Below are 11,212 nucleotides of genomic sequence, written 5' to 3'. Positions count from 1 at the left end.
TCGTTTTCTTACCGTGTAGCTTTTTCTCAGATGAATTATGTCTTGCAAGCTATTAAAAACTTCATCCAGAAGGATTTTTATTGTATTTTATTTGGCAAAGTGCTTCATGACTCTTGTTAGAATGTTAGAATATTAAAATGTAATGATTAGAGGAGAGTGAAACTTTAAACAGATTTTTGAAGGCAGTTTTGAGGAACTTTTTGTATATGCATGAAAAGTTATGTACCAACTATTGTACCTGAACCTTTCTGCATCAACATACAAAATCTACTGAAAGGTGAAACTGCTACAGAGAAAATATAGGTGTGATACTCAAATATTATCCCCAGAACAGAGAAAAACTTATCAAAATTATTTTCATCAAACTTTGGATTTTTCTTACAAATGTGGAGGATCTTATCTGTGTAATGTACACTATTTCACTAGAGAGAGATTTTTGTCAGCAATAAGTTGTATATATGCATGTAGGCCCTGAAGAATATCAGCTAACAATAACATGAAATTCAATACTGGAAAGCTGCATTTTGTAGTAAATGTTCTCAAGATTTACTGATACATCGCATTATGTGGGCAGGTATATGGTAAGAGATAACAGTGACCAGTAGAAGGTGGGGCTGCTGAAGACAGATTTCAGATGGATGGATTTAAACAAATAGTGGTTGAAGGGTTTTTTTTAGTTGGTTGTTTGTGGTTTTGTGTTTTTCCTTTATCTCTGAATCTCATCGATTTACTTAAGGGACATAATTCTATAGAATGTTGGTATTTGTACCCTAACAAGCTACTCTGAAATGTGAATGCATAAACCATTCATATTTTCAGTTGGTCCAGACTGTTGCTGCTGAAGCACTAAGCTTGCCTTGACGGGCATGACTCTGGCACTGTGGTGTTGCTCTGTGTCTTTCTCGGCTGGCTCGCTGCTGATGGCTCTTAGCTCCTGGTGCTGCCAGTTGTAGTGGGCTCCTGGCTTCCCTGCAATCACCTGGTAGGATTTCAACTGGCCACTGTCCGTTGAGCCAGCAAAACAGTACCTCTGCTCTGCTGCTTTCCCAGGGAAGTCTTGAATGTTTGTGCCCCTTAATGGGAAATGAGTCACAGCTCATCACCAGGACACTGCCACCAAAAGACTAGAGATAAACTTGCACTGGCTTGTAGGGCAGGTGCGGTATCATCAGGAGGTGGACAGGTTTCACCTCAAATTGAAGCAAAGGTTAATTATGGTGTTACCAGCTTCTGAAACAGGTCAGTTAATGGGAACTAACTGCAGGCTTGCTGAAGCAGCACTAATGTGGCTGCTCTCAATGAAGTGTGTCTCTGATCAGCTCATTTTCTCTCAGCAGGCTGAAAAATAGCCCCAGTATGAGTGCTTAGTCTACAGTCATGTTGATTTTGCTTTAGGTTTGTCTTTAGCTGTTGGAGATTAATGAATCAAAATGGTGTTTGAATTTACAACCAGTCCTCATCACTTGGCAGTGTTATTTCTAGCTGTTCTCTGCTTGGCTTACCTGAGCCCATCAGCTGAAGGACTCTGCTATTCTGCCATGTGGGAGTGGGGTGCAGCCTTCAATGTCTAGGAACTAGTGAGGTGATAGCAGAGGGTGTTGAAACCTTTTTTACTTTTCCAACTGTGTAAGTACTGTGCTGTGTATTTGTTGCAACCATGTCCAAATCCACCAGTGGCCTTTCCTCTTCACTCATTTTTGCCCATACCACAATCTTCCCTGACCCCAGAAGAGGAGCCTCCTTTGATTCCACCAGCAGCCATCAGACACAGCGACAGTATGTTGGGGATAGTCACTGATGTGGAAGTGCAGACAGGACCTTAGATGCTTGATAGCGAAGCACAAGCAAAGGGTCTGCTTAGGAAGGTCTGTGTGTGCTGGTGTTTGGATAAGCAGCTGGCGTATGGATCGCAGGTTTCTTCAAGGGGAAAGCTAAGGTGGTGAGTTTGAGTGTCCCTCTGAAGTGTTGATCTCCTATAGACAGCCTAGATATTTTGGTTCTGTAAAGATCTGATTTGAACTCTGGTCCCTCTAGAGGTATTACACACATAATATTCTTTGCACAGCAGTTTACCATTAAGGTGTTTCCTTTTGGGGAAGAAAGTTGAGTGGAAAGTGCACTTGTTCTAGAGAAACAATCTTAAATTAAAAGAACAGTGATCTCTGCTAGCTAACACCTGAAGAAGGAAAAAACCTTTTGTGGTAGGTGTTGGTTCAGAAGTCTCTTGGGTCAGAAATAGTTGCCAGGAAGGTATTACCCAGATTCAGTGGGATATGCCTCCTGTAGTTCCTTTTTTTTTTTTTTTTCTTTACAATACTACCTTCATTTTATAGGTAATATTTATTTTATAGGAAGTGCTGAAGAGGTGTAACTTGTTGATGTTTAAAAAGGGTTTTCTCTGACCTGAATAGAAGCTTCTACAGATGAATGTGTTGTATCTTTGTTATGAATAGCTTTAAACAGAGAGCATAAACACTTTTCTCTTGATAGAGAAAGAGAATTAACCTGTTTAATCTTTGCATTGTTCTTAAGTTTTATTTTGGGTGGGGGTGGGGACCCAACTCCTTGGACAGTTGATGTTGTGTAGCACTGTTATTTGTTCTAGTTCCATTATGGCTCAAACATGGCTGTGAGACTGGTTTTGGGTATTAAAGCCTGATCCTAATACCCTCAATGCACTATCTCTTATCATGCTGAGGAGTCTTTGCCATTAATTCATTCATTTCTTGCAGAGATCGCATCTAGTTCTATTGCTTGCAGGGAAACTCGAAAGAGAGGAATGGATACTGATAATTGCTGAAACACCTCAATTCTGTGTGAGAGCTGGGAGAAATGTTCATATCCATTGGCTTTGTAGTAAGACCTTGCTGAAGTTTTTTCTCGCCTTTTTACACAATAGCATGATGTTCAGCTTCATGCGGAAACTTAACATCCGTCAGAAAATAGTCAATTTGAATTGTAAACTTGAGCCCATGGCAGGGAACCCTCAGCTGGCCAGCTTCATCTAGCTGGTCTCCTGTGCTTGAGGAGGCAGAGGCTCACCCCTTTAGCTGGCAGGGCTCTAGGGAGGGTGTGTAGGTGTGCTTGTTTTTAACCCGTTCTTGATAGGGCCCATTGTTTGAAGGGAAACAAAAAATAAATAATTCTGCTCTAACATAAAACACAAGTAAATTACATTGATCCTTTTAATAATTGCTCCTTTGATGGCAGCATGGCTAGGCAGTGCATCCAGACATGGATAACAGCTGTCTGGGTGGAGCTGTGCTCTTGTGGAGACCCGCTGTCTCCGGGAGCTGAGCAAGGACAAGGCTGTTTGTTCTGCTGCTGTTTGTTCACAGTCGCTATTTTCCCATAGTCTGTGTGTTCCCATAGTCCTTACACTGAAATGGGGAGAGAAAAATTGAAAGCTAAAGAAACTCTCCTGATGTTCTCTCTATGCTTGCTTCCATTCTGGGCTTCCCTTCTGATATTTGTATATTTGTGCTGTTCTTCCTGGGTAATTATGAAGGGGCAACTCACAGGGGATACATGAACTCTGTTACAGAATGGAGAAGGGGATGAGAGCTTTGAAAAATATAGCGTGACATAAACACTGTTTTGTCTTTTCCACTGTATTTATATCTTCAAATTTAGAGGAAAAAAATACTTAAAATTAACTAAAGCCTACCACCATATTCTGAAGCAAAAATGTAATTTAGAGTAGTTGGAAAGGAGCTGTAAAAGAAGAGTACAGTCATAGCTAGATCTCATCTTCTTTTAGAGAGCTTTGTGATTTTTGGCACCTGTACTCAGCCTGGTGCATTGTTCATGGGGCTTCTTTGTTGTAGTTGATAAAGTAGACTATAAATAATTGTTCTTTTCTGTTTGAACAGTTGCCCAGTCAGGGAATTGGCATGTGCAAGGTAAGCAAGGAAGTAATGCTGACTTTATCATAACAACCTGAAAAAGAAAAGATGAAGCATAGGAGAATGACAAGTAATGGGCTGAGAAGTTTGGAAAAGATGAGGAGCGTTACAGAACAAAGTTATTACAATTCTGTAGTTTATGTGAGTATCCTTTAGGATTTCTCGCATATCAGTGTTTGTACATGTGATTATGCATAGTCAGTCATTTTTGCCTTGATGACTGGTAAACAAATGTATGGGACAGAATCAACATCCCATACAAATATGAAAGTGCTTCCAATGACATTAAAATTGTTCTAACACACCTATTACGTATTCTCTCAGCTACAGGTAAAACTTGAGTGAGAGAATAGAAAGTAAGAGCGAGAGAGGAACAAAAATGAACAGTGGGAAAGATGAGCGTGGTGTTCATGCAACTGCTTGTAAATAAGGCAGTTCAGGGGCTGCCTGCAGGAATATATGGCCTGGGATGGGTGTTCCAGGGTGTGGGGAAACACTGACAGGTTTTGAGCGGCTGAATACAGGGTTTATTCTCAGGTACATCGTCTACTAAAATACAAACGGTTTCCAGGTGGTATAAATGTAATTTACTCTTTTTTTTTTTCTTTATGTTTTCTTTATGCTGTGAGAAAAGAAGAAAATGGCAATTGTGCAAATAAGCCCACAGTCTGTGGGAGCTCACAATTCTTACTGTATATCTAGCAGTCACATTTATGTCTTTATTGTACTTTCACCTACCAGGTTCTTCTTAGATAATGTATATTTAGTCTTTTTCTATTAATAAATTTCATTTTAGTCTGAAAGATCTTTCTTTTGCTTGCTGTCTGCAGCAATGTAATGAAAGGGAGGTGCTCAGAGGGAAGATGGCTGTGAAGATTTGACATGTGTACTGTGTTACTGTCTTCTGAGATGATTGAAAATTGGTGCAGTAGGAATTTGTTGCCAGGTAAGTTTTCCATCTTTGAAGCACACTCTTTTCCCTGAGGAGCTCTTGTTTAATCAATGATAACTAGATATGGTAACCCCTTTCTGGGATGGCTCAGTCTACTCTTCAAAGAGAAGTTTCTAGGCGGTGTTCTTTGCTATTTTGTGCAGGAATATTTAATTATTTCAGGTATTTAGGAAATAATACTACTTTCTGCAAGGTTGCTTTTAATTATGCTCTCATCTGCCAAACTTCAGGAATATTTAATCCTAGTGTGAAACCAGGGACAAGCGTGAGCCCAAAAAGTCATTCTTTAATGCTTAGTGTTACATGATTTGCTGTATCACCTGAGCAAATGACCAGCACTTAAAGAGATGAAAGAGTTACACAGCTAAAATCATGCACATCTTGAGAAATAAAAGAAGTCTGGTCATTTCAACATGGCTGTGAAAATAGTGTGCCATTTTAAGATAACTGAGATAACAGAAAACTGGGTGGGGAAAAAAAAAATGTTCAGTTACAACTGTTGGGGGGAAGTGGAGGGAAGAATGGTGGTCTTCGTGTGCCTGTAAATTTGCCAGGTAGCCCCATAAGTGCAAGTATGCTTTTTGTTAAACTCCTGGTTCCTTCCCTTGATGGATGACCAGCAGGTTCTTAATGTTTCTGGGGACTGTTGCGTAAAGTATATGGATGATGACACTGAATGCGCTCTACAGTCTGGGTAAATACAATTTGTTGCAGTGATCCTAGAAAGCAGTGGGTATTGTTGAGCAGAACTTTTTGTTCATGAATCATCATCATCAGCTTGAGTTAGGTTTTGGTGGTTGGTGTACTGTAACTGTGTCACTTCAGTGTGATGCTGCTGAAATGCAGATTCTTGTATAAACTTGAGGCTTATGCAGGGCTTTCTAGCAGGCATGAGATCTTTCTACATGTGCCATACTGTATGAAGTGGACTCTGCTGTGTCGCTCTACGTTCTCTAACCTTTCTTTTGCATGTGTCCTCCTGGCTATGGTATTTCAAGGTCACCTGCCTGAGGAGCATAGTAAGAGAAGAGCTCAGTTCTGAAGCTCAGGGCTGTGATTTTCTAGCAGCAAAACTACAGTGATCTTGCTGCTGTGAGAATTGTCCTCGATGCGGCATCCACGTGTGCAGCAGTATCTATGAATTGTCTGCTTTTGCTTTAGGGTTTCTTTCACTGCTCATAATTTCTTGAGGCAAAAAACCAGGAAGTAAAATTAATTTTTTGAAACATAAATAATGTGATTAGGCATTTAGATGTTTCCGTGGTGTGTGATCTGTACCCCTAGTTAGTCAAGCCTGCAGGAAGAACCTACTGGCCAAATACTTGGTTCATAACTGTGCTGTGCAAATCTTGTTATCATGTAACGGTCTGAGGTAGAATGTCGCTTCTGAGTGAAGGTTCCTCAGAAAGGCTGGGTCTAAAGTGATAACGTAGACACAGATCTGGAACTGTTACTCTGCAGCATAGTAGTTGTACTCTCAGGTGCCTCAAATACTACATTCAACAGTAGCATGTTTCTATCATTATTTTCACCTGTAAGAAAAACAGAATGGGAAAAGCAAAGGCAGTTAAAATGATCTAAAATATTTCCAGACTGGAAGGGTAAAATGAGACTCCCTGCCTGGGAACACCTCTTTTCAGAGACTGTTTCCCTGAGGAGAAGGTGTGGTGAGGGCTCTGCAGTTCAGGAGGGAACAGAAATGCCTTTTGGAAACCGTGTAGGATGATGGAGAAGTAGGGTTGTGTCATCACTGTGTTTTAAGAGACAAAAAATAGCTATTTAGCGATTTTGAATAGAAGTTGTTGTTCCTCTCCCCTGAGTTGGCCATGAGGAAGCATAACAAGCCTACTGCACCCTTTTTTCTTAATTTAAAGCCGTTGCAGAGCACTGCAGAGAGGCTTTGGCTCTGGAGAGCTGGAATAAAGCACATGCTAGCGAAGGTTTGCTCTAGGGCCTTGTTCAAGCCCCTTCCTGTGACTGCCCTGACCCCTAGTGACTGCAGAAACAGTTAAATAATTAACAGATTCAATTGTTTTAAAAAAATATATATCTTTACATAACGTCTTGCTTTACAAGGGAGCTTTTATCAGCAAGTGTCTTCATTAGGAGGAAATTGTCAACATCCTTCTATTTTAAGCAATCTCTAAGTTCCCAGAGAAGTTTTGCTCAGTTTTTATTTTACAACAACCAATTTCTTTCTCATTTGAGTGTTGACTTGAGATGGATTTTGCTACCTTAATTAGTAAATAGCTTCATTAAAATATCAGTGCTGCTAAGATGTTGGGAGTTGATGGTTTAAATTTAGCCATATAAATTTGTTCAGGAATGCTGGATCTCAGGCTGGAAGCTTTGCAAACTTTTAATACAATACAGGTGGTACCACTGTTAATCTGTTCGAGATCTGATATGATGCACCTACAGGAGATGTCTGATGATCTTGAGAAGTACCATCTGGAAAAACATTAGTATGTTTTAACAGGTGTAAGGTGAAAGCAACAAATCCTTTCTTTCCCTTGGGCCTTTCAATTCAGCAGCAGACGATGTATGTGCACACGTAATACCAAGGCAAGTTCAGCTCTCCTTCAGTAGCCCTCCGCCTTGGATCTTTGGCTCGTTATCTCAGGACTTATTTTCAAGTAGTGTTAGTTTCAACCAGTGTGGGGGATTTGTCATGCAGGGAGTATGTGAAAACACAGAAATACAGTCTTTAGGGCCCCGCTGCATGAATGTAGAATATCCTCAATTTTCTTTGACTCCCCTTTGGGGCCCTAATGACAGAGACAACCAGACAGAAGATGATTAAGAAACATAGTAGGGGATGCACCCATGATCTATAAAGCACACGTATGTTTTTAATATTTTTATGGATCTTAGTGCTGTTGAGGCTGTGAAAAGGAAATGTTAGATAAGGATTTGATTACACAAAGCACCGATCCCTGTGTGTTCCTCTGATTTCAGTCAAGAGCAGTTCACACCTCACAGGAACTGCTAATATCTCATTGACCCATGTATTTATTGTACAGTGATGAGGTATTTCTTACTAACTATGACTTTCTGGACTGAGCAATTGATGACTCAAGAGAACAGGATTTGTAATTTCTCTGCAGGAAGCTCCAGTGAAGAGGGAGGAGATAATGCACTGAGGTTGTGGTTCCACAACAATCCAGGACCAGCCAAGTGTTGCCCCCATGGCCGTGTCCTTCTCCTCCTGCTTTTGTCTGTCTTTCCCTTGAGCTGGGCCTCTCACTCAGCCCGATCCTGTGCTGGGCATATCGGCATGTCAAGATGCTAGAAGATTATTTTCTTTCGGCTTTGGCTTGTTGGGGTGGCTTTTTGGGGTGGGGACGTGGGTGAAATTGCATCGGGAGGTGCTAGTTCTTTATGATCCCAGTTTGGAAAGGCACTCGGATTGTGTAAAGCATCTCTTCAGGTGCTGGTTTTCTGAGATCGCATTTAAAAGGAAAGGAGGACAGTGTAGATAATCCTACAACCATTCAGATGCTGGGAGCCCCAAGTTGTGCAGCACTGAATGGGCCTGCGACTATGGCCCAAGCACACCCTGCACCTCCCGTCCATGGAAAAGTCACCCCGTTTTGGTCATTGGAGCTCTTACAGGACTTTCCCAAAGAAGCCAACTCTATTCCTCATTTCCACTGTCAGACAAAAAGGACGTTCACCTGAGAACCTGTCGCTGCGCTCTTAGGTAGCGGCTAGGCCAGGCCTTATCTAACTGGACACAGTATCCCTCTGAGTACGATTTTAAATTGCCTCAGGCAGACAACGTAGACCGTGTTGCCGCAAGGCATCGGGTACTACAATTTGAAACTGCGATGTCTAGTTAGAGGGGAGGCGAGACGCTTAGTCCTTGATTTCAAAAAGGTGTTTCTTGTCTGTTTTTTTACATTTTCTAACTCTCAGCTAAACCAGATACTCTAGATTTTTCTATTCTTCTCTCAGTTAAGGAAAGTGAGGCCTAACTTCATGCATGTTTACAATCACTATAGCCTCTATAAATTTCACAGAATCCCAGAATCGTTCAGGTTGAAAAAACCCCTTGGGATCATCGAGTCCAACCCTCAGCCTACTCTGCAAAGTTCTCCCTTACACCACATCCCGCAACATCGCATCCAAACGACCCTTAAACACATCCAGGGATGGTGACTCCACCACCTCCCTGGGCAGCCTATTCCACCGTCTGACCACTCTTTCTGTGAAAAATTTTGTCCTAATGTCCAGTCTGAACCTCCCCTGTTGCACTTGAAAGCCATTCCCTCTTGTTCTATCGCTAATGACCTGTGAGAAGAGACCAGCACCAACCTCTCTACAAGACGTAGTTGTAGAGAGTGATGAGGTGTCCCCTTAGCCTTCTCCTCCTCGGACTAAAGAGTCCCCATTCAAATGATTAAAAATTAGGTTTCCAAATAGAAAAAAAATTACATCATGACCACCTGAGGTTTATGCAAGATACTCTCCATAAAGTAGGGTAGAGAGCTGTATGACTGTATTTCTCCTAGAACGATAGAATCATTTCAGCTCAAAGGCACCCTGGAAGGTGTCTGATCCATCCCCGTGTTCTAGACAGTCACAATGAAGAAAAAGCTCCAAGGAAGAAAAACACTTTTACATTCACAGTTACAGGTGCCACCCAGATAAGTGCTGGATCCCAGAGCTACAGAAAGAAGTTTGAAGGGCTCTCCTCGCAAACCGATGATGTTCTGAGAATGACCAAAGGTCAGGTAAATGCGAAAAGGGGAAAATGCCTGAGACAAAGATAGAAATCACATCTAGGTAACAGCTGGGTGTGAGGTTGGTTTCTTCAGAAGGCAATATGAAAGTATCCTTCTTCTCAGTCTTCCTCTCACTTTGATCTTGGTCTTTACCCAATCTTTGATACTGGAAAAAGGAAGTTAAGAAAGATGAAACAGAAACCGAATGAGATATTAACTTGGAGCGAGGGTTATGTTTGTGTTTTCACAGATGCCAGCTCTCGCTGGGTTCCTGCTCGGTGTTTGGCCTGTGTTGGAACCTGTCTCAGGGTGAAGGATGGGTGGTCTCACAACCAAACGCCACCGGAAGCCCTGAAAATCCGTTCTCTACGTGCTTGGTAGAAATACCTGTGGATACATGGCCGAATCCACTGCAGTTTTGGCTTAGCAAACAAACTAATGCTACTTCTTTAGCTTTAAGTGGTCTTTTAACTGATGCCGATAGTGTTAGACATGCTATGTTACAAAATAGAGCTGCCATTGATTTTTGCTTTTAGCACAAGGGCATGGATGTGAAGATCTTGAAGGAATGCCTTATCTGAATGGTTTGACTCCCTGGGAATTACAGGATGGTTAAAAGAATTGTTAAAAGGAGGAATCATTGTAATTATTGTGATTATTGTGTTTGCTATTATTTTGCCATGCTAAATTACCTGTATTGGACAATCGTTGCAAAAAGGCTTACAAGGAGTTTAGATTGCTTAAAAACAAAAAGAGGGATATGTGGGGATTCTAAAGGAGTCCCTGCGAGAAAATGGACCTGTGAGCAATCCTGCATATGAGCAAGACTGGTAAAGCCTCAGCGTCGGCAAGGACATAACCCGGAAAGAATGAAGAAGAACACAGGAAGTCAAACAACTTCAGGGTGTGGGTTTGGGCAGAGAAGGAAGTTTGTACAATGTCAATGTGGCAGTTTTCATCCAATCAGAAGAAAGAGCTTAAGGAGCTTGTGCAAAGATAACTGTCCAGTCAGAAAGAATTATACCATGTGATTATATCATGTGATTCTCACTAGCATTATAAAAGGCTTGCTTCACCGCAATAAAATTGACATTGCTTAATCATGTTGATTGTCGGCATGTCCGTATCTCCCACACCTGTGTCATTGTAGTCTTTAGTCTTTCACAGTGTTTTGTCTCCATTACTCACTGAGGTGTTATCGCCCATATATCATCCACCGTTCTGGCATTCTCACATGGCAGGCCACACCTGGGCATCTGCGTCACATCACCTCAGCATCGTTGTGTGTACTGTCAGGCTGTGTCTCTTGGTCTGGCATTAACTCTACCCTGTGTGGTACTCTTGCATCCTTAGGTCATGTTTGTGAGCATGTAGACGTGTGTGTTTGAGGTGGAGCTGCTTTGTGTGTTTGTAGCCATTCTGGATGGGGTGGAATGGTCCCAGAAGGGGATGATGATTTGTCGGTGAGCGTGGCCTGTTCGGGTGGAGATTGTGTAGGTTGGTTTTGGGGATAGGCAGTAGTTATCGGTAAGCAGGCTCTAGAGTTCCTTCTTTTGTCTTTTGCAGGTACAATAGGGCCACCGGGAATCCAGAAGCAAATGCTTCCATGAAGTTTTCCAGAGTGTACA

At 41.7% G+C, this 11,212-nt stretch overlaps 1 long non-coding RNA gene across 1 annotated transcript; it reads left to right on the top strand.

The window, feature by feature from the left end:
• Positions 1-4,279: 4,279 nt before the first annotated feature.
• LOC141938455 (uncharacterized) lies at positions 4,280-10,687 on the top strand. The gene is made up of 2 exons (XR_012627296.1): positions 4,280-4,851; positions 9,490-10,687. It is a non-coding gene; the product is annotated as an uncharacterized LOC141938455 (long non-coding RNA).
• The last annotated feature ends 525 nt before the right edge of the window (positions 10,688-11,212 follow it).

This window comes from Strix uralensis, unplaced genomic scaffold (genome assembly GCF_047716275.1).
Source record: "Strix uralensis isolate ZFMK-TIS-50842 unplaced genomic scaffold, bStrUra1 scaffold_37, whole genome shotgun sequence".
NCBI classification, from domain to species: Eukaryota; Metazoa; Chordata; class Aves; order Strigiformes; family Strigidae; genus Strix; species Strix uralensis.
The sequence above is the reverse complement of the archived record's forward strand: the minus strand, read 5'-3'. Positions and strand labels throughout refer to the sequence as shown.